Source organism: Lactuca virosa, chromosome 5 (genome assembly GCF_052849685.1).
Source record: "Lactuca virosa cultivar CGN04683 chromosome 5, Lactuca_virosa_CGN04683_v6, whole genome shotgun sequence".
Taxonomy (NCBI): Eukaryota; Viridiplantae; Streptophyta; class Magnoliopsida; order Asterales; family Asteraceae; genus Lactuca; species Lactuca virosa.
Window position 1 is genome coordinate 337,908,687 of NC_136430.1, and position 24,406 is coordinate 337,933,092.

Here is a 24,406-nt window from a genome sequence, read left to right on the forward strand (position 1 = left end):
GGATTTCTTTGTTCCTTATTTTGTCAAAAGATGAACAGAAGTATGAGCCAATCATAGCCCATCTGAAGAGGATGCTTATTTGTTACATTTATGAGATCGCAAAGATGGATGTAGAAATAGCATATGTTCTGAAGAAGAAGCCGGTTCTGAAATTTAAGGAGGAATCGAAGGATCTCCACAAGATGAAGTTGGGCAAAATCCGAAAAGACAATTGGAGTGTGGTGTACAAACGGAAGAATGATCAAACGGTTTAGAGGGGTATGTTCTTCTTGCTGGACAAAAACTTACACTCAATTTCCGCTCTGAACAATATCATGGGATTGACTGAAGCTTGTAAAGCGAACAATGCTGCTGATCAGAAATGCTTTTCAGATATGATCAAGTGGTATATAGTTGTCAGAAACACTCTTCTGAATTTAATGTCGAAATTATTCAAGGTGCAGAAAAGACGACAACAATAGAAGAACTCCTTCCTTATTTGACACAAAGGGGGATATTGTTGGGTTTTAAATGTATTGATTCAAATATATGTACTAGAATAGTCTTATTTACCGATTTGGGCCTGTCCATTCACGGCTTTGTGTTCTAGGATTAGACTATTTAATGTGCATACATGTAACAATTAGGGTTGATCGTTTTGTCGCCCTACCTAGCTCTTACAGAGAAGTTCTCATTGAACTCTTATAGAGCTTTTATAATCAAAGCATTTGGCACTATTTTGATCATTATTCTTGTCATTTAATTCATGTTATACACTATAGAATCTATCGATCTTAGTAATTATTGTTTCAACAGAAATGTTATGAGACTGCGGGGTGGCCCGTAGCATTCACTAGCTGGCAATTAGTGTGGGAGTTTTGTAAGACTGCGGGGTGGCCCGTAGCATTCACTGGTCCCTGTGCAGCAATGGGGGGAGTGGTAAATCCTTGATTTGTCGCGGATTCATCAGATGGATTGGACCAGGATGAGTCCGTTCCTAAGATTGTGGGAGGGCCACAACATGCATGGAATCAGGAAATGGTAGGTCGTTGGAGACCAGGTATGATATGAGACTATAGTGGGTCACATAACATTTATTTTAGTAGTGGATTTGGTGGCAAGGTGGTTTCTGTAATTATTACCAGTCGATATTTTCTTTCGGAGAGTCGCGTGGGGCGACTGTGTGTATATGTGTGTTTTGGCTCAGTAATCGGGTAGGAACCCAGTGTTTCAGGTAGTTGGCAGACAGGTTCGGACCAGGGAGGTCTCGACTACTTTTGGAAAGCAGCTAAGGGGCAGCAAGATGAGTCAGAATGGTTTCAGTGGTTTGGGATTCATGTGTGGAGTCACTTGTTCTTCAGGGAATATGCTATTTTGCTCGCAGTTGGATTAAATAATCTCAGAGTGTTTGATTGGACCCTGTTGCGCAGTTCTCGTTTGAGTCTAACCATTGCAGGGATGAATCTTCTACCTGAAGTATTATCTGAGCCTTCTGTCAAGTATAAGTGTTCTGCAGCTGTTTATGGTTAGTGATTTTGTTCCTTTGGAAGCATCAAGATAATCAATGTTGGAAGTGTCTTGTTCAGTCTGGTATTCACTGAGGATTTGGCATGATAAAGGTTTAGTGTGGGTGGTTTGTTGGGAAGTCAGACCAATTCGAGATATCGGGTTTTGGGAAAGGTAGAGGTGGTTTCTGCAAGGGTTTAAGGTTTCTTCTTCTTTAGATTTGATGAGTTCTGCTAAGGTTGGTTTCGGTGGTCTTGGGAAGGTTGTGGTATTCTCAGGATTGTGGTTGTGTTGCTCAGGATGTTGTCATAATGGGAAAGGTAAGGATGGATTTCGAGGAGGAAATCTAATTTAATTGAGGGAGAGTTGTAACGCCCAGTTTCGAATCATTACTCATTAGGGCGGGGGTGATGAAATGTAGATGGTTCGGGCATTCGGAATTGGTTTTGGTGTCAAGGGGCATTTTGGTAAATTGGCAGCGGGCCTTTATGGAAATTGGATTTTGTGTTTGGGGAACTTTACGTCAAGTATGATTTGATAATTTTGTAGGGCTTCTCGATACCTTTTCATTGATATAAGGATGGTCAGAATCGGAGCTGTATGGAGAAAGTTATGGCCTTCGGAATGAATTAGGGTTTAAGGGCAAACCTTAGTATGCGGGGCGTACCAAGGTAATACGTGGGGTGATTTGATGTGTTGTGGGTTACACCATGTGTAATGGAGTGTACGCTTAGCGTACTTCGGAGATGGGATCGGACCTCGTACGTTGGGCGTACGAGGGTTAGTGAGAAACCCTAATTTTCGTATTTGTACCCTATAAAAGCTTTATATTAGCTCCTTTCCCTCATTTCTAAGTCAGCATCCACACTCAAAAAACCCTAAATCAACCTTGTAGCCTCTTGGAGGTGTTCTTGAGCTATTGTGAGGCTTTGATGCTCATTTTTTCCCTTGGGAAGGAAAGAAGAGAAGCTTGAAGTTGTTTTGCTTGGTGGGAAAGCTTTGGATCCAGAATCATCACCTTGTGGGGTAGCTTTTGAGGTATTAAGTTTGCATCTTGGTTTGTGTATGATTAGATCTCTTGATGGCTAGTTTATTAAGATTTTGCCCTTCTTTTTAAGATCATAGACGAGTTACGTTGTTTAAGGGTTCATCCTTTCAGATCTGAGTTTGTTTTTGATAGGTTTTCAGCATTCTAACACTCCTATGGTGTACATGCAACCCTAGAAACCTTGGATCTATGTTTGACTAAGATACATGCAAATAATTATTTTTCCAAGATTCTTATCCTAACTAGCATGGCATGGGGTACTTGAATCAAATAAAACTAGTAGAATTACTTACCTTGTAGTAGTAGTTGATTGTTTGGAGTTTGAGAGCCTAGCACCAATAATGTGGATGCCTCAAATGGAAGTCACAAATCACCACAAACTTGGAAACTTGAGAGAATAGTCACAAACTTCTTGAAATCGGCCCTCTTAGTTTACACACACCAACTAGTGCAATTTCAAGAACCAAAGCCTCCTTTATATAGTGTGGTGGATTAGGGTTACATCCATGTAAACCCTAATACCCATGTCTTTTCATTTCCATGAGATCCATGGGTTAAAGCTCCATGGAGTATCCATGGACTTTCCATGCAAGCCTAGCCCATTCCAAATAAGCATTAGCCCACACTATATAAATACAAGAGCCCATATTTAATTAGTCATACTTTTGATCTCTAAATTAATTCTAAATTAATTATAGATCAATACTAATTAAATAATATGATTTTATATTAATATATTAGGACTTATAATATATTAATAAATCATAACTTATACTATTCTCAAACGATTATCCATAAATTGTTCGGGTGAAGTGCAACCCAAATGGACCATGCCGGGTCGGGTCAAGTACATACCAAATATAGTTATGGACTTAGACACTATATCCAACAGTCTCCCACTTGGATAAGTCTAATAACTATAGTTGCAAGTATGACTTCAGGAACCGATCAGCAATCGTAGCTCTTTAAACTCTGTTGAACTATGAAGCGCCATTTTAGATAAGTGATCATATAATCCTCTGTTCTAGATATCAGCCGGACAAATACATGGAACATGGTCTTGCTTATTGTCCATCATTTGTTTCCCGATTTCCGATTTGTTTGACATAGAACTTAACTGAACGCATCAATTTAGTTCTGACCGGGCCCGGTACATAGGTCAAAACAAAATCATCGAGGGGCCCAGATATCGCTTCTAATCCTAGAAGGAACAGATAAACTTCGACTCATATGTTTGCTCTACTACTTGTTGAATTACACACAAAAGCACGGTTTATAACATCGAGTTACCAATGCGTTTTCGTGCAATCAATGCATAACCAACTCATAGGCAACAAATCATATCTCTAGGTTTGAAGACTTCTATGATATTACCGTCTCACGATCACTCGAGATAAATTCCATGAAGTGATACAAGTGAGTGTGGGTTGAATCCAATACTCAGAACTTATGAGCACTCATGAGTGATGTAGCCCCGCTTTGTCTAACATCTTAGACCTCTACAAGCCAACCCATGACAGTCTTGATTCATATCTACTTCCAACATATGACCGACTGTGGAGAGTTTGAATAATATGATATAAACCATAACATAATTATTCTGGAAGTCAAAACATGCAAAAATAAATAATAGTAAACGATTGACAAGAGATAGCAACACTTTACTCATAAATAACAGCTTTTATTTATCATCAAATGTCAATTACATTTTACAAATTTCAATATTATCTAACTACTAAAACTAATATCATCCTTCAGCCCTATGCTCCGAGCATGCTGGAGATGCTTAGCCCGAGTCAGTCCCTTTGTGAGGGGATCTGCTGGGTTCTCATCCGATGATACCCTCTTTGCCACGAGGATTCCTTCTTCTATTCGATGTCTGATGAAGTGATATTTTATGTCAATGTGTCTGGATCTCCCATGATCTCTTGGTTCCTTGGCTACGGCAACCGCACTATTGCTGTCACAGAAAATCTCCATTGGCTCCTTTATAGCTGGTACAACTCCAAGGTCTCCGATGAAGTTCTTCAGCCATATAGCCTCCTTTGCTGCCTCGCTTGCTACTATATACTCTGATTCACAAGTGGAATCAGCCACTGTCTCCTGCTTGGAACTTTTCCAAGTAATTGCCCCTCCGTTTAGAGTAAAGACCCAGCCCGACTGAGAGCGGAAATTATCCCTGTCAGTCTGAAAGCTAGCATCACTGTACCCTACAACTCTCAATTCCTCACTGCCACCAAGGGTAAGGACCCAGTCCTTAGTCCTCCGTAGGTACTTGAGGATATTCTTTACCGCAGTCCAGTGTGCCTTGCCAGGGTTCCCCTGATACCTGCTAACCATGCTCAAAGCAAAGGCTACATCAGGTCGAGTACACGTCATAGCATACATGATCGATCCTACAGCTGAAGCATAAGGTATTCGACTCATTTCTGCTATCTCAGCCTCAGTACTAGGGCTTTGTGTCTTACTCAATCTGGCGTTACTCTGGATGGGTAACTCTCCTTTCTTGGAGTTATGCATGTTGAACCTTTTCAACACTTTGTCCACATAGGTGCTTTGACTAAGTCCAATTAGTCTTTTACTCCTGTTTCTCAAAATCCTTATCCCTAGGATATAGGCAGCTTCTCCAAGGTCCTTCATAGCGAAACACTTCCCAAGCCAGGACTTTACTTCCTACAGGGTTGGGATGTCATTTCCTATGAGTAGTATGTCATCCACATACAGTACCAAAAAGCTGACTATACTCCCACTAGCCTTGATATAGACACAAGATTCATCTTCACTCCTTGAAAAGCCAAATTCTTTGATTTTCTCATCAAAGCAAAGATTCCATCTGCGAGGTGCCTGTTTTAATCCATAAATGGATTTCTCGAGCTTACACACTCTACTGGGGTACTCTGTACTGACAAAACCCTCTGGCTGAACCATGTAAACATCTTCAGCCAACTTTCCATTAAGGAAAGCGGTTTTAACATCCATTTGCCATATTTCATAATCATGAAATGCAGCAATGGCTAATAGAACCCTAACAGACTTAATCTTGGCCACTGGTGAAAAGGTCTCATCATAATCAACTCCCGGAGTTTGAGAATAACCCTTTGCAACTAGTCGTGCCTTATAAGTGTGTACATTACCATCCATGTCGGTCTTCTTCTTGAAGATCCATTTGCACCCAACTATCTTACGATCAGGTACATTGTCAACCAAATTCCAAACTTGATTGTCATACATGGACTGTATCTCGCTATCCATAGCCTCTTTCCATTTAGCAGCCTCAGGGCCTGCCATGGCTTCCGTGTAGCTGTTAGGCTCATCCAGTGTGTTATCACTGATAAGTGTCTCACCTTCTGCAGTAATATGAAAACCATAATAATGCTCAGGTGCATTCCTAACTCTGGTGGAACGCCTCAGAGGTATAGATTCTTTAGTCGGCTCAACAGGAGTTTCCTCCTCAGGTTGAGGGCTAGGGTTTGAGGTTCCTTCACCACTTGACTCTTGAATTTCCTCAAGGTCAATTTGCCTCCCACTGTCTCCTTGGCTCATGAATTCTCTCTCTCGAAAGAATCCTCTTCTTGCTACAAAGACCACATTATCACTGGGTCTGTAGAAGATGTAACCAAAGGATTTCTGTGGGTAGCCGATGAAAATACACCTTTCGCTTCGGGGTTCGAGATTATCGTGAGTCTCGCGTCTCACGAAAGCCTCGCAACCCCAAATCTTGATGTGGTCTAGATTGGGAACTTTTCCAGTCCACACCTCGTGAGGTGTTTTGACAACCTTCTTTGTAGGGACTAGATTAAGGATATGGGCGGCAGTCTCTAAGGAATACCCCCAAAATGAGATTGGTAGTGAAGCTCGACTCATCATGGAACGAACCATGTCCAACAAGGTCCGATTGCGCCTCTCAGCTACACCATTCAACTGTGGTGTCCTAGGAGGTGTCAATTGTGAGACAATCCCACATTCCTTAAGATAGTCAAGGAACTCAGTACTAAGATACTCACTACCACGATCGGATCGAAGCATCTTAATGTTCCTGCCCAACTGATTCTCCACTTCTTGCTTAAACTCTTTGAATTTCTCAAAGGTATCTGACTTATGCTTGATTAGGTAGACATATCCATATCTACTAAAATCATCAGTAAAAGTCACATAGAACCGATTAGCATCTCTTGTGGCGGTTCTGAAGGGTCCACACACGTCCGTGTGTATGAGGTCCAACAAACCTTCACCCCTAGCACAAGTGCCAGTAAAAGGTGACTTTGTCATTTTACCAAGCAAACAAGATTCACAACTATCATCTGACTTTAGGTCAAATGACTCCAAGACTCCATCCTTTTGGAGTTGGCCTATGCGTTTCTTGCTTACATGTCCAAGACGACAATGCCATAAGGATGCTTTATCTAAGCTAGTGGAAGAGTTAATACACAATACATTATTTCCTAGATTATCTACAACAGATATAGTTTCATACACGCCATCACAAGGTAATGCTTTAAAATAAAGATCTTTATTAAAGAAAGCATCAATACTACCATTATTATTATCAAAATAAAAGGTAAAACCTTGTTTATACAATGCATGAAAGGAAATAACATTTCTTGCCATTTCTGGCGAATAATAACATTTATTCAAATCTAATGTAAACCCACTATTTAGCACTAAGGAACAAACTCCTATCTTGGTGACAGGTGAAGCTTTCCTGTTTCCCATGATCAAGTTTATCTTTCCCTGCTCCACATTCTCACTTCTTTTTAGTCCCTGCAAATCACAACATATGTGAATACCACAACCTGTATCAAGGACCCAAGACTTAGAATGAGGTGAGTTATTAGACAATATAGTGTATATACCTGCATGGTTGGGTTTTACTTTCCCATCCTTCAAATCTTGCTGGTACTTTGGGCAGTTTCGCTTCTAGTGCGACTTTTCATGGCAATAGAAGCATTCAGCCTCATTAGGGTTAGCAGAAGGAGTGACAAAACCTTTCTTGGTTTTGCTTGAAGAGGAGCCTTCAAGGGTCTTACCCTTGGTACCCTTAGAAGGGTTCTTTCTCTTCTTCCCTTTGCCATGCCCGATTGCCAAGACATTGGCCGCAGTTGGAGTAGGAGTAGGAGTAGTAACAACCGACTTACCCTTTAGACCACTTTCGGCGGTCTTCAAGAGTCCTTGAAGTTTGCTGAGGGTGACTTCTTCCTTGTTCATGTGATATGTCATGTGGAATTGATCATAACATGATGGCAAGGACTGCAAAATGATGTCTATTGCTAACTCCTCAGGGAAGTTCACATTCAGTAAACGGTCCACATACCTTTGCATTTTCTGCATGTGGCCCGTGATGGGTTCACCATCCTTCATTCGGGTTGTTATCATGGAGGAGATTATTTCATATCGCTCTTGACGAGCACTTTGATGGTAGCGGTCCATCAAGTCCTGGTGTATCTCAAAAGGATAATAGTCCTCATAGGACTTTTGGAGCTCGGTTGTCATGGTGGCCATCATGATGCATGCCACTTTTGTAGCATCTCTTTCATGTACCTCATATTCAGCAAGCTCTTCAGGAGTAGCAGTTGGCTCGGGTACCTTCAGCTCCTTGTCGAGAACATATTCTTTGTTCTCATACCGAGTGACCATCCAGATGTTTCTGATCCAATCTGTAAAGTTGTACCCATCAAAGATGACTCTCCCACAAAGATTCATGAGAGAGAAGGAGCTAGTAGGGTTTGAGCCAGAAGCATTGTTATTGGAAGACATCTAAAAAGAAGAGGGAATAGATTAGATTAGATATAGAGATAGTCTTTAACAAAACACCCAAATGTAATATTAAGGCTAGGACCCAACACAATATTTTATAACTTAGAAGAGGGATGCCGTAATCTAAGCTATAAGATATTTGAAGGTAGGTGAATGACGATTCACCAATTTCCACCATGAAAAATGAAATATTTAATTAGGTTTTAATTGGTTTAGAAACTCCTAGATTCTTTGAGATTCATTGAACTTTCTTCAATGGCATGTTTCAATCTCGAGTGTGCCCTTCAAGTTTTGTGACTGGGATGCCGAGGATCACAAAACAAGGTGTGAAGTAACCATGCAAATTACTTGGTACCCTTAATTTATTACCCCTCAATCGATGTGCCGGTTAACCACACACGCTCCATCGATACTATGATAAACATTAAGTCACCCTTTACCTACCTTGTTAAGTTCAAGTTAGTGTGCCGGTTAACCACACACGCTCCACTAACGACTTAAACAAAGTGTAAAGTGTAATTTCATGGATTAGCACCTTATTCACATTTTCCTAAAATAACTAAGATTGGGAATTCAATAAAGTTTAGTTACTTTAGTATTATCATTATACTTTTAATGAGAATTTATAAGTCTTTGTCCTACCCGTTCGGCTAACGACCCTCCACTGATCAAGGAAGCGGTGGGTGAGAGTGGACACCCATTAAGTTGCCATTTTATAGGTAACAACCTTATACCCCCCTTATAGGTCGGCTTCGTGAATGAGGCGTACTAGCGGTAAGACGACTTGATCTTATACATATATAAATATTATTAAACTTATAATATTATAAAGTATAAGGGTTGAATTTTAACTTTTAAAATTCTAGGGGTTGGAACTAAAGTTTTTAATATGACTTTACATGTTCCAAAACTTGAGGGAAAGTTTTGTAAACTTTCAAAACTTTTCATTTCTCATAACTTATGAGTTAATGGTTATTAAAAATGAAGACTCTTCATTTTTTGTAACCTATGTGCTCTTTTAATGGTTATTTATAAATGTGACTTTTGGTTATCCATAACTTAAGAACTAGTTATGAACTCCATTAAAACACATAAAGATCAAGAATTAATCTAAGCAATTATTAGCACATAATTTCTATGATCTTCTAAACTCATATGTTTATGAATGTTCATATCAAAAATTTCAAGAATCGTAAGTACATATACAAAACTTGAAATTTTGATACGAGCTTTTGAACAAAACTTCGATTTTCAAGGTTTTTTTTTTTTGCATCAAGTATCAAATAAACAAACCAGTCTCTGATACCACTGATAGGTTTTCAGCATTCTAACACTCCTATGGTGTACATGCAACCCTAGAAACCTTGGATCTATGTTTGACTAAGATACATGCAAATAATTATTTTTCCAAGATTCTTATCCTAACTAGCATGGCATGGGGTACTTGAATCAAATAAAACTAGTAGAATTACTTACCTTGTAGTAGTAGTTGATTGCTTGGAGTTTGAGAGCCTAGCACCAATAATGTGGATGCCTCAAATGGAAGTCACAAATCACCACAAACTTGGAAACTTGAGAGAATAGTCATAAACTTCTTGAAATCGGCCCTCTTAGTTTACACACACCAACTAGTGCAATTTCAAGAACCAAAGCCTCCTTTATATAGTGTGGTGGATTAGGGTTACATCCATGTAAAACCTAATACCCATGTCTTTTCATTTCCATGAGATCCATGGGTTAAAGCTCCATGGAGTATCCATGGACTTTCCATGCAAGCCTAGCCCATTCCAAATAAGCATTAGCCCACACTATATAAATACAAGAGCCCATATTTAATTAGTCATACTTTTGATCTCTAAATTAATTCTAAATTAATTATAGATCAATACTAATTAAATAATATGATTTTATATTAATATATTAGGACTTATAATATATTAATAAATCATAACTTATACTATTCTCAAACGATTATCCATAAATTGTTCGGGTGAAGTGCAACCCAAATGGACCATGCCGGGTCGGGTCAAGTACATACCAAATATAGTTATGGACTTAGACACTATATCCAACAGTTTTGGTATCCTTGAGCATAAAGGTGCAAGCTTTATGGGTATTATGGAGTCATGCATGCATTAAGTCAACCAATAAGTCTCTTTTAAGCTTAAGAACTTCTTTTAGTCATGCATGAATGTAAAGTTAGTAACTTTACGTGGTATTCGAGCTCAAGGAGGTCATCTCTGTGGTTTGAAAAGCTTTGTCTTAATGGATTAAGTGAAAATCAGGTTTGGGCTGAATAAGGTGAGTATGATGGGCGTATAAGCAGGTACACGCAGCGTACAAGCCTCCAAGCGAGTACATTGCACGTACTTTCTTGTACGCCCCCCGTACTCGGTCTATTGGGCATTGAGTGTTTGAGCTTCGGTTTGGGCTACCTTTTTGGGTTTGGCTGTTTGGGGATTTTTTGGGCCAACTGAGAATATGTTTTTTCGATTAGGAAAAGTTAATGGGATATAGGGTAACACCCATGTAAGGGTTTGGGCCCAATTTGGAAAATAGGGCCATTATTGGGCTTTGGATGATCATTGGTTTGTGGGACTTTATGATTATGAGTCTGGGCCTTAGTCTTGGACCCAACTAGGAGAGGGGTAAAATGGTCTTTTTACCCCATATATGGATTATTGGATTTGGTTTGGAACCCAATTGTTAATTCGGTGTTATTTGTTTGATAGCGCGGTGATTCTAGTGGATCAATGGTCAGAGATTTATTCGTGCGTTCAACTCTCGAGGTGAGTCTCCACACGTTCTATAGGTCGAAGGCACCAATGCCGGCCCATTTGGTTAATGTATTATAGGAAGACCAGGGGGTGGCCCTTGAAATTTTGTATGAAAGACCAGGAGGCGGCTCCTGGAAATCTGTAGGCAAGACCAGAGTCTAAACTCCGGCAGTTAATTAGTTAAGTAGTTGGAGATTGTATGCTAGTTGTCTTTGTGATGCTTACATGGAAGAGCAGGAGGTGGCTCCTGGAACTTGTCTGTAAGACACATGGTTTTGGCCCCCGGCCTGGTAAGGAAGACCATGATACAGCTCGTGGCATAATGACAAGACTATGGTTGGCACGTAGTACTTTCTATTGAATGTTGGATATGTATGATATGTATGGTATGTGGTATTTAGGGAAATCACTAAACTTTGTGCTTACATTTTGTGGTTTATGGTTTCAGGTACTTCTAGTTCGAAAGGGAAGGGTCTGGCTTGATCGCAGCGCGTACACCCGAGTTTTTCCGCAATTCGTGATTTTGGGATTTTGCTCTGATAATTGTTTTACTCTGGAATAATTTTAAATGTTTGAATAAATATAAATGCATGTTTGAATATATATTAAAAATAAAATCTTTACCCTATGATTTTCGGGATGTTACAAGTTGTTTCCACTGAAAATAGAATCACTGACTGATCCTTGTTGCTGAAACGATACGCTACTGCTACAATTCTGAAATCCCATGACTTGCCAGACCTACACACAGGCAAAACCATTCCAAAGAACAATCACAAGGGCCTTTTCTACCATCCGAACTGAAAACATCCCTTTTGACCATGAACCCTCCAATTGATGTCCTTGGCATACAGATTCCTTAATTCCTATATTGTTGTAATAAATATCTTGCATAGCCTCACTAACGATTCCCAATGCGAGTCTCGACCAATAGCCACCTTGGTACCTAACTCGAAACCCGAGATCCAATGATTACACTAGCATTCACCCGAAATATTCTAATTCACTGCATCCATTCAATAAACTTGGATATAAAAATCCCCAATCCACCACTGAGACTACCAGCCTCATACCTGGTTCAGCCACTAGGTTCTTGAGAGTCTAACTGATAAGGCTACCCTAGCCTATGCATCACCCCTTGCCACTCACTGACCACATAACATCCCACTAAAACCATGATCCATTACCTTGACCCAACTGGTCTCTACCAGGTCTCACCTGTACTACCATAATCATGTGGGCCTTGCCCATGGGTCTCACCCAGTCTATACCAACTTACGGGCCACGCCCACGAGTCTCACCCCATCGAGTGCTACACATGCCTAACCTTGCCTCGGACCCCAATGGTCCTCTTCCTATAACAGAGAGATGCTCTCTGACAATCATGTCCGCCTTGCCCAAGGCACGAACTGGTCCTCCTCCATTCCAACGATGATCTATCTCAATCTAGTGAATACCACCATCCCATCGCAGACTTACGACACTTCCATACTATCTGGCAATCCAGTGAACGCTACGGCCACCCCACAGTCTTATGACACGTCAAACCCGCCATGGTTACCACCCACGGTCTTACCACACATATACCATATGAACCCCAATCATCATGAGTCGAACCCGCATCCAACTAAATTCCAATCAGGTGTTCAGGTCATGCTTCGAATCCCAAAGCCTTCATCAAACAAGAAAAGGGAGCGAGGCTCTAACACAACCCTCAACCTGGATCCATCCACATGCATGCTATACATCACAAATAAGACGCCAACCAGCTGTTGGAAGTTTCCTGGACTCCCAACTTACACAACTTCAATCTAGACGGCCACTTGAGTCGTCTCCCCTCCCGACTGGGATGTGGAACTTACCCTAGTTTCACAACTGATCCAACTCCCGAAATTTTGAACGATACTCCCCCACTTGGATTCATCGAAGCTCTTTCAACTCCTAAAATTTGACGGATCCTCAACTCATCTTACCTCCTTATAATTCGAACCACCGACGACCTGCACTTACCAATAATAGCGTTCCATAACTAGCCAATCTCAGTGATCGCACAACTCTTGAAATCCAAATAAATACGCTTTGAACTCTCAACAAGCCTGATAACCCCAATCGATTCCCATGATACAACACCAAATCCTTAAGTCCTTTACGTTGGTGACAAAGGCCATAACCCTTGCTCTGATTTGGCAAATCTTCATTCCAACTTCTTATCCTCAGAAGGATCTCTGAATTCTAACCATCTTCAACCCTTGCGATAATAAAATTCCCCTGGCACCTCCAATGACCAAACAAACTCATGTGGTTGCCATCTTCATCTCCCTATTGCCGCTCCTTCCTTAGCAACGGTAGCAATTGGACCCAAAGGTCCTGCCATCGGTAACTGTCGATCCTACCTGAACAAATGTTTTCCCATCCGAACTTCGACATCATTGAAGAACTAACTATCTGATCCGAACATAGACCTTCCAAATGATACCCCTGAATTGATCCCATCAAAGAACCGGAACGACACCCGAACAAACTAAATTCCGCCCAGCATGATGCGACACACTAATGACTCTTGGCATGCAAAATGGCATATAAAAATTCTTGATGATATAACCCAGGAAAAACAGAGAACTAACCTGGAGATAATAATTACCCATACCCAAAAAGATATCAAAGCACTATAAATACAAATAATAATCAAGAGGAAATCAAAGATAATATACCTAAGATAGCATCTGATGAAATCCTGACATCCCCTTCCTGCCGAGACACCTGCGATGGGACCTGAGTTGCCCCAATCACTACATGTGCGCAATTCGCCCTGATATGGTCAGGCTGATGACAACGATGACACAATTCTACCTCTAGGGTGCACTCTTGGTGGAGGTGGCCATTCCTTCCGCACCTTCTGCATTAGACTTTCCACGCACACGCTCATTTTCCCCTTCATCCTTCGTGCAAACATTGCAACCCCTCGGGTCCTTCACACTAGCCATGGCATCATCCAACTGTTCAGATTGATGAGTCGGACCATGAGTCCGCTTCTTCTTCCCCAGTCGCCTACCTCGACCATCACATCAACCGCCTGAGCAGCCAAGATCCGACCCTCGAACATGGTGATCAATCTATCAGTGACATGACCAATAATGTTGGGTAACTCCTCGTGTAAATCTCGCGAAACCACTGTGGCAATCCAATCATGGGATCGGTCCTCCTGAAAACATGATGCATACCCCACCTCCGATCCCATATTACAAGTGCTAGCAGTAGGATCCTCCTTCCCGAAGGATTCTAGAGCTCCACAAGCTTTGAGCCCCAGATGGGCCCCCAACTGCCCTGCTACAATCTCGGTCTGAAAAGCCCAAGACAACCATCCAAGAGTTCCGAAATCCTCTCCTTGACCGAACCCAAGATCACAGGAGTCCAGTCCAAAATACCGTGGGTAATATCCGACGAGATGAACTCCTGCATGAGCTCATCCATCGGCCCAATACCTGCACCTGAGCTTGAATCCGACCCCGAACCTCCTTCCTGAGTGCTCATCACGATTCTGAAAATGACCATACAAATTATTAGAACATATCCAAGAATCCTCATCCTACAGGCTTCCTAGATTCTCCAAGACTCTCCCCGATTCGAGTATGGATCCTGTGCTTTCAGCAGTACGGGCCCAATACTAGCTTCCACACCTATCCATACTTTTTGCAAGAATCATCCCGAATCCTCTAAGTCACCTTCTCAAATCGATACTCCAAATACTCGCTAAACAGCGTCACCAACCCACTGAAGCACTTCCTAGGCTTGCCTAGGTTTCCGACCTCACCCTGCCATCAGTTGCTGAAGAACTCCCCATAATCTCAGTTACCCACCACATGAATACAATCACATGTAACAAAGCTTAGATAATCCTTCGAGTAAAAGACTCATCCCTACAATGGTTGGACTCAAACGAAAGTTGCGGAATAGGGTTAAATTCGTCACTCTGAGATTTTCCAACCTTTGTCATATGTGACTTGACATATTCACTTAATAGCTAACTCACATCACTTAAGAGTTCCACAAAGCACAAAGAACAAAGCAAGAAACATTCATGCAATAACACTCTAATCCATATAATAACCAAAGAACATTCAAACTTCCATTCTACAACTCATGCTAGGAACTTCCACTCTCGCTGTCGGTTGCCTTATGCATGCAAATTAAACACAATATATGATTAAATAGACTGTCAAATAAAAGACTCTACCTTAGGACCACAACCAAACGAGGAATGGGAAATAAGGCCAAATCAATCATTCTAGGGCTATATGACCCTAACCGTATATAATTCTTAAAGCATACACTTAGCAATCCCCGATACCAATACATTTTTCCCAATCTAGCATCCCATGCTTCCTAGGCTACAAGGCCTCACATATCAGGCCAATCTATCATGCAATTCCTTAAAGTATCCCTAGCCTTATCCTAGCATGCAAACATTCAAATCATATAACATATCAACATGTATGGTATTCTCGAAATCACTTACTTGAGCTCGGCCGATTGCACGCATACCACCCCTTTCTTTTATTAGAAAATTTAATAAAACATTTATTTTATGAAAATTTCACCAAACCCTCGGTTTGAGTTCAGACACACCCGAGAGTATGTTTGAATCCCTCAAACCAAGGCTCTGATACCAACTTGTAACGATCCAAAATTGTGAGGTAAAAATTTCATTTTTAATTCAACCAAAACATTAATTATATTTTAAGTCAACAATAAACATCCTTTTTATAAATATTCAAAAGTACTTTATGAGAAAACAATTATTAAAGTACAATCCCAAAATCATCACAATGCGGAAACATGGGTGGATGCGTTGCGATCAAGCCGTGGCCTTCCCTTTCGAACTGAAAGTACCTGAAACCATAACCATAAAACCGTAAGCACAAAGCTTAGTGAGTTGCCCAAAATACCACATACCATACATATCAAACACATAATGGGCCCCAACCGTCATCGGGCCCCGCCCGACATACAGATATGTCAATCAACGGGCCCTGCCCAATGAGTGTAACGGGCCCCTCCTAACTCGCATAATGGGCCCTGCCCACTGAGTATAACAGGCCTCTCCCTAACTCGCATAACGGGCCTGGCTAGCATACACCCATGCAAGTATAATAAGTAATAGCATACATAATAACCTTTAGGCCCCGCCCACTAAGCATACGAACACATACACATGCAAGAGTCACGCAGACATGTAGTACTCTAACATAATAAACCCGGGGTCGACATTGCTGCCTTCGACTCGTTAAACATGGTGAGGAAGACTCACCTCAAGCTGCCAAATTTCTCAGATAAAAGCATGGAATGTCGATCCGGAAAATCCTCACGCGCTAGCACCAAAAAATACTACCAAATTAATAATTGGTCCACAACCTATAGCTGGGATCCAAGTCCGATTGTTCAACACTCAGGGTAAAAGTCCATTTTATACTTTCCTCACTTGGCCCAAAATCTGAGGCCCACCAATAGCATAAGAAGCCCATTATGGCCCAACTTCCTAATTGTCCCGAAACCCATCTTGGGCCTAAACTAAGGAGGCCCAAATTCCTAAAAGATACCTAAAGCTCCAAATGGACCCAAGCACCAAAAAAGACCACACATAGAAAAATAGGACCCAACAAGGCCCAAAAGCTCAAAAACCACATCTCACATCGTAACCAACCTTGGTCACGTCGTAAGAGCTCACTCAATCAGATCCCAACTCATCACGACTCAACCTAGCCAACTCAGTCAAAGGAAAGCCAACGGGACTGCCCTCACGTTGTGAGCCCCAGGCAGATGACCAGAAACGGGACCAAACGCTTCTCACGTCATGAGACCTTGTGTCTCACGTCGTGAGAACAGTCTGAGGCTATAAACCCAACTTTTAAGTCCTTAATCCATTAAGCCTTCAATCCTACTTCTTTGAGAAGCTAACAAGGACTCCAAAGGCCAATAAAAACGATTACTTGATGGACATGCATGCCCCAAGCATGTCCTAAATTCATCATAGGTCAAAATGACAATCAATGGCCCTAAACTCAAACAAGATTCATAAATTTTAACCACACTTCAAATCCATAAGACTAAATAATAGAGAATGACTCATTAATCCATAAAGTTGCCTAACTTTATGGATCCCAAGCATGCAATCCCACATAAATATGCAAATAGGAGCTTAGAACTTAGATATATCAATTTGAGCTCATAAAGATTGGATCTTGGACACTTACAATGGTCTAAAATGTGCACAAGATGATGATGATAAAGCCTCTTTGTTGAACCAGCACTCTAGAACCTCTTATCCTTTTCTTCTAGCCACCAAAACACTAAAATGGATCTAAAATCACCAAGATGGATTAGGGTTAGGGTTTTTCTGAGTTAAGGGAAGGTGGAGGCTGAGAAATGAACCCTAAAACCGAGTTAAATGGGCTTAAATACGTGGGAAACCATAAATCTTTGTGGGATTGGGCTGCAGCGATCCTCACGTCGTGAGCTCTTATTGCTCACGTTGTGAGCTCAGTCCCGAAAGGAATCTTCATGCGGCCCTCCTCACGTCGTGAGCCTCCATGCCTCACGTCGTGAGGACCCATTTTTCTCCAAAATCTAACCTTTTGACCCTCTGAAATCCTAATTCGATTCATCCAAGAAAACGGATGTTACATTTTAGAATACCAACAACTTGAGCCAAGGAGTAGTTCTTAAATTGTTCATGTGCTTTCACAATTGAAGTGATCATCTTCCATTTTGATCGCAAGTTATTCATGAATGCCACTTTTTCTCCTATTATTTATCTTTTCAATCCATACTTCAACATTCTACTTAACAGATGATCGAACATGCGTGCTACTTGTTCAATTATTTCAGCAAATTTTTGTCTAAATGATCCAAACTCTAAGAGTAAAGTTGTTTGTACGGAATGAGTTTGATCAGCATTGCCATAGTACAGTTCCTTCAGTTTTTAACAGATATCATGAGCGTTGGCAAAGAGCTTGCAAGTCTAAAAGTATCTGATCGAATTGTAAATCGTAGATCTCCTTTGGTTCTCAAATCGCCTTTAATCTTCTCATTTTATTTAGTAGTGAGATCCTTGTACTTCTCGTAGAGATCAACATAATCAACAATATTAAGGACATGCTCCTTCGTCTTTGTGCATTTGTGAGCTCCTTTGATAATTAACTTCCAAATGTATTGTCCTTGTCTTTAAATTCTAGAAACATAATCTTTGAAGTGTGAAACCCAAACGTCATGGTCTTTAGGAAACGGAGTTGAAATACGAGTTGATGATCCAATGCTACTTGATAAATTGAATGAAATTGAGTGAATATCGTCCTTAGACATGATTTCAAATGAAAATGCGAGTAAGAATGAAATCAGTGAGCAAAAACAGATTTCGAATCGAATAAAGCAATTTGAACAAATAATTTTAGATCAAATTGCAATTAAATTGCAAAATATGATATAGATCTTAGAAAAATCGATGAACATTCAATGAGCACAAACATATTTTGAGATTTGAAAACGAGCTCGTAGAAATTCCTACTTTGATAGCACTTGTGGGATCGTAAGATTCTCTAAGAATGAAATCATGGTACAAATTTGATATTGAAAGAACACAAGATCTAAAGAAGATGTGAATTTCATTAGAGGGTAAAAGCGCTCAATTACAATGACGTAAGAACAATTTCCAAAATGATACCCTCTATCTCTAACTAACGACCCTTATATAGGACATACAAGGAAGTCGGTTAGGGCATGACCAAAGAGATCACGAAACCTAAGCTAAGATAACCTGCAAAATAACTAACTGACCAAAGCTGTGAAGCCTAAGTACAAAAACTACGAGAACAGACAAAGTGTCTCACATATACAAGTGAAGACTAAAATATAAAAACTACGAAACCCTTTCACATACTAACTCAAACATAACTATATAATTTATGATACCCAACAACAACAGCAACAACAACAACAGCAACAGCAACAGCAACATCAACAACAACAATTAAAAGTATAATAAATTTATAATTTACATTACGTTACCATACAAACAATGGTTGACATTTTGAAAATTTATCATAATCGAAATCAAAAACATCAAAATAAATAAATTATAAACTAATTAATCTTAACATTAAAAATAGGGATATTGACATAAAAATTGTTAATTTTTTTTAAAATATCGTTTACAGCTAACATTATTTTGTATGCATTAAAACTATAACTCTGTAAGTTTTTTTTTCTACATTTACCAATGTTACATGCTATCACTAGTTTCCACTTTACCATGATATAAAATTTGCAAGAAAATCCTTGATTTTATGTTTTTTTTTTACGTTTTTATCATATTTTTTTCATATTACATATATTCGTAAAAATATTTTAGAAGTATAAATACGCATTTATAAGTTTTATATATTTTTTAGAAGTATAAATAAAATTTTAAAAATATCAATATGCTTTTTAGAAGTATATATATATATATATATATATATATATATATATATATATATATATATATATATATATATATAGACACACACGTTTTTAGAAGTATATTTGTTTTTCATATAAACTTATTTTTTATTGATATACGTAAATACATATTTATACTTCTAGAAACATATTATATTTCTAAAAATGTATTTATATTCTAAAAAACAATAAAAATATGTCTATATATACTTATGAAAATGTATCTATACCTCTAAATATCTAAAATATGTATTTATACTTTTGAAAAAATATTTTATGTTTTAAACCATATAATCAAAGAAAAAAATTGTATATCAAAATAACAAATAGATGCCATATTTTTGCATTTTTAATATACTTAAGGGTTTTTATGCCAATATTTTTTAAAAACAATATTAAATCGAGAACCACATTTAGTTTTATTCATACATAAATACTAGTAAATAAGTACTAATAAAGGTCATTGAATGATATTATTATAATAAATATTTATCTTATAATATGGTTCAAAATCGTTACGCTTTTATACGTCAACTCAATTTAGAAATCATTATTTCATAGGTACTTAAATAAATTAATTATTTCTAACATGTATTTGATAAAATTTACTAATATAATTTTAGTCTACGTATAAATATTCGTCTAGTTATATGATATTTGTGGGCAATGTGTCCATGTTTGCCAAAGTGAGGGGGTGTTGTGTTATTAGTAAAATGATCAATCTCTATTATTTATTACAAAATATCATAAATTACATTTAATTTTATAGCTTATGTAATTGTTTTATTAATAATTCCCATTATAAATAATTAAGACTTTTTTTAACGAAATAACCACATCATTGAGCATAATATGATCCTATATGGCAAAATATGATAGCATTTTGCATGAACAAATAATTTTGAAAGTCAATTTTTATTGAGATTAATAAATATTCGATTTAAAAATGTTACAAACCGTGCTCACAACGTCCTCTAAGTTTGGTCATGTTTGTAAACATGTACAATCTTTATACACATTTCTCAAATCTACTCTAATAAATGAAGGTTTTTTGCCACATGTCTCATTCTCCTTCATTTGGACACATGACATTTTCTAGAATTTTCAAATTTTCTATTTTCCACTTGTTATTTTATTGTAATTTTCATTTTATTAAATTAAAATTCCACATTTAATATGTAAGGTAATATATATGTAAGGTATTTATTAGAAAGGGTTTGTATATGTAATGTATTCAATACATTAAATCCTTACTAATTTTAATAATTTAAAATTTTTCTCATTTTTCTTATAAATTCAAACTTTTTCAAATTGTTAAAATTTCATATTTAATTTTTCTTAATTAAACTCATATAATACATGAGTCTCACACCTAGTTTTAAATATATAACTTAGTAGCAAATACATACCCAATACTTAGAACACGACACTAGTAACAGAAACCCGTAATATGAGGGAAGCTAAAACTATAAATAATATGTCACATGTTATTTAAGAATGAGCTGTTAATAAATAACATGTGTGCAGTAGAAATGATAAAGAGGGAAAAAGACAATGGTTAAGGGCATGGGCCTCGCGAATCTTTCATGTAACTATGTTAGGTACAAAACGCTCCATCGCGACATTGTGTCCAAAATTCAGTACAACGAATAGACCAAATTAGAACCGTAAATGTTAGGGGGCCCGTATAATTTATAATTATAGCAAAAAAAAAAAAAAAAAAAAAACTGGTTCTTGCGTTGATATGATTTTAAATGTAATGTTTGTTTTTATCATAATTTTTGTAAACTGAGGCGGTTTAGGTAAAATTGAATATTTTAATAAATTACCTAAGGTTTGATCTTGATAAAAAAACAATAATTTTGTGATAAAATTTAGTTATTTTTATTTGAGAAATCATGCATGGAAAATCAACACGTTTTCATACCATTTGCATTTAATACGTTCGTTTTTTTTGCGGTGGAGCTTCTTAGTAGTGTACAACAGATCATGCATAACAATGTTATATCCCTAGATGTATGGATGCAGTCTTTAAAAAAATTGGTTTTACCATACAAAACGGTTTAGCGGCGCAATTTGTCGCCCGTTTGCCTTCCCATTCGTTTTACAATGATAACTAAGATGTATTAACTTGTTATGAACACCAAAAATTTCAAATATTTTTGGTTATTCATATTTGATAATGTTATATCTTTGGTGTTCGTAAAAAGCTAATATGTATTTATTAACGGATTTTTTTAAAGTTTTTATAGGAACTTGAATGTAAATTTTAATAAAAATTATGTTTAATTAACGAAATCAAATGAACCGTAATTCATTAGACTCCGTTAAATTTTGTGTATGAAGGAATCGGTTATGTTTTGGCTAAAGACAGATTTTATATTACATTTCTTATGCTTCCTCGCAATTCACAAAGACAAAAATGTCATTAGACCTTTTATTTATTTTAACCATCATTAATCAATTTAAAACATATTATCATCATCTCTACCACACCCAACCCATCCACCCTCTCCTCCTCAAGAAAATCATAATATAATTTATCATCTTTTGAAATTATCAGCGTTTTTTAGATAAATTCTTGGGAAATTGAGTAAACCTAACTATTTTTTTTGTGTGTGTGTGTGTTTTTTATTTTTTTAAAATAACCCATTTAAATTTTCTTTTGCAAAATAACAATTTTTTTGGAATGAGTTGTTCCAAAAATAATTCCGGACTCTTTTTCTGGTGGGCCGACCCATTGCATTTCCTCCAGAATGGTTTGTTCCAGAACAATTCCGGACTATCCGCACATATTCCAGATCTCGGATTCAAAATTCAAATTCCAAAATATATTACAAAAAAATCGGACCTCGACTTCTTTCCGGATCCCGCTCCGACTTTCCGAATCCGATCTCCGACACGCGCTTTCGCTTCCGATTCCGACTCTCCGATTCTGATTCCGATCTCTACCATGCCACTCTGACTCACTGATACTAATTCTGATCTCCGACACGCCACTCTGGTATGGAAGTCGATTGCTATGACCGGGTTGTTTTACCGCTAAATTCTTTACTCCAACATAAGATTTATGTTTATCCTTCAGAATTAATTGACAACGTTCCGGAGTTGCAATAGAAGATGTCATTGCATTAGGACGAACCCAAACCTAGTTTAGTTGTTTGTATAATGTGATTATTCACCGAAAAATACTGTTTCGGAACAAATATTGAATTCCAAAATTCGAAGAACACCTCCGAAATGAACTGAAAACATTCCGGAGTTGCAATATAAGATGTCATTGCATTACGACCAACCCAAAACTAGTGTACTTGAATATGTTATGTCACTATAAATCGAAATCCGGTGTTTTGGAACATAAAATTGGGGTAAATGTCACTGTCACACAATGAACTTATGTGTTTTGTCAGATTTGATCAATTATGTTTTATTTTTTATTTTTTATTTTTTATTTTTTATTTTTTTTGCGCAATAGGTCATCTAACTTTTACAATACATGTCAATTAAGACATTAACGTTAGTTTTTAACCATTCTTTCGTTAACCAATTATCTAAATTACATAAATGGCCCCTAGTATTTAAATTTCTTTTGTAGTTGGTCCCTTACCGACTATGGTTTCAATTACACAACGGAAACTGCAACATTTATGAAACTCTAGGGACCAAAGTGTAAATTTCTTATCTTCTTCCCCAAAACTGGTGAATAATTACTAGTCACCAAGCATCCAGGTGATAACATCTACTCTGGTTCAACCTGCAAACAGGTTGAGATTGAAGCCGTTGTTATTGTCACCAGAGTTCACACGTTCTTCGGAAAAGTCGCTCACTTAGTTGATAGTAAAAATCAAGTCGGCCATTTCCAAAAGGTAAAACTTCTCAACCCTAATTTTGATAGAAATATCCATTTTCTCAATTAGCATATATTTTCTTATCATTTTTTGGGGATCGTTTATTAGATTTTTACCGCCATTGGTAACTTCTACATCTTGTCGATTGCGATTGGACTGGTCATCGAAAAAGTGGTGATGTACCCAATCCAGAAACGAACTTAGAGAAATGGAATCGACAACTTGTTGGTCCTTCTCATTAATGGAGTCCTAATTGCGATGCCAATTGTTTTGTTAGTCCCCTTAGCCATCAGACCGCACAAGTCATCGGAGCAATGCGCTATTACCAAGAGAATGACTACCATTGAAGAAATGGCAGGGATGGATGTTATCTGCAGTGAAAAAAAACCAGAACTCTCACTTTGAATAAACTTACAGTGGACAAAACCCTATTTGAGATCTTTGTAAAGGACTGTGACAAGGATACAATGATTCTAATGGGTGCAAGAGCTTCAAGAGTCGAGAATCAAGATGAAATCGATGATTGTATTGTAAACATGCTTGGAGATGTTAAGGAAGCACGTGCAGGGATCGATGAGATTTATTTCCTTCCATTCATTCCTGTTAATAAACGATGAGAAAATGGAATTCGATTCGAACAGTCCCAGAAGGCGATATAATGGGGAATATAGAAGGCGATTTAATGGGGAAGAAGATAAGAAATTTACAATTTGGTCCCCAGAGTGTCTTAAATGTGGCAGTTTTGGACGTGTAATTGAAGCCATAGATGGTAAGGGACCAACTACAAAAGAAATTTAAATCATAGGGGTCATTCATGTAATTTAGATAACTGGTTAACGAATGAATGGTTAAAAACTAACGATAATGACTTAATTAACATGTACAGTAAAAGTTAGATGACCTATTGCGCAAAAAAACATAATTGGTCAAATCGGACAAAACACATAAGTTCATTGTACTACAGTGACATTTTCCCCCATAAACTTACATTCCAAAATGCG

At 38.1% G+C, this 24,406-nt stretch overlaps 1 pseudogene; it reads left to right on the forward strand.

Moving 5' to 3' along the window:
• The first annotated feature begins 314 nt into the window (after positions 1-314).
• On the forward strand, positions 315-24,022 carry LOC145113292 (ATPase 9, plasma membrane-type-like; annotated as a pseudogene).
• The last annotated feature ends 384 nt before the right edge of the window (positions 24,023-24,406 follow it).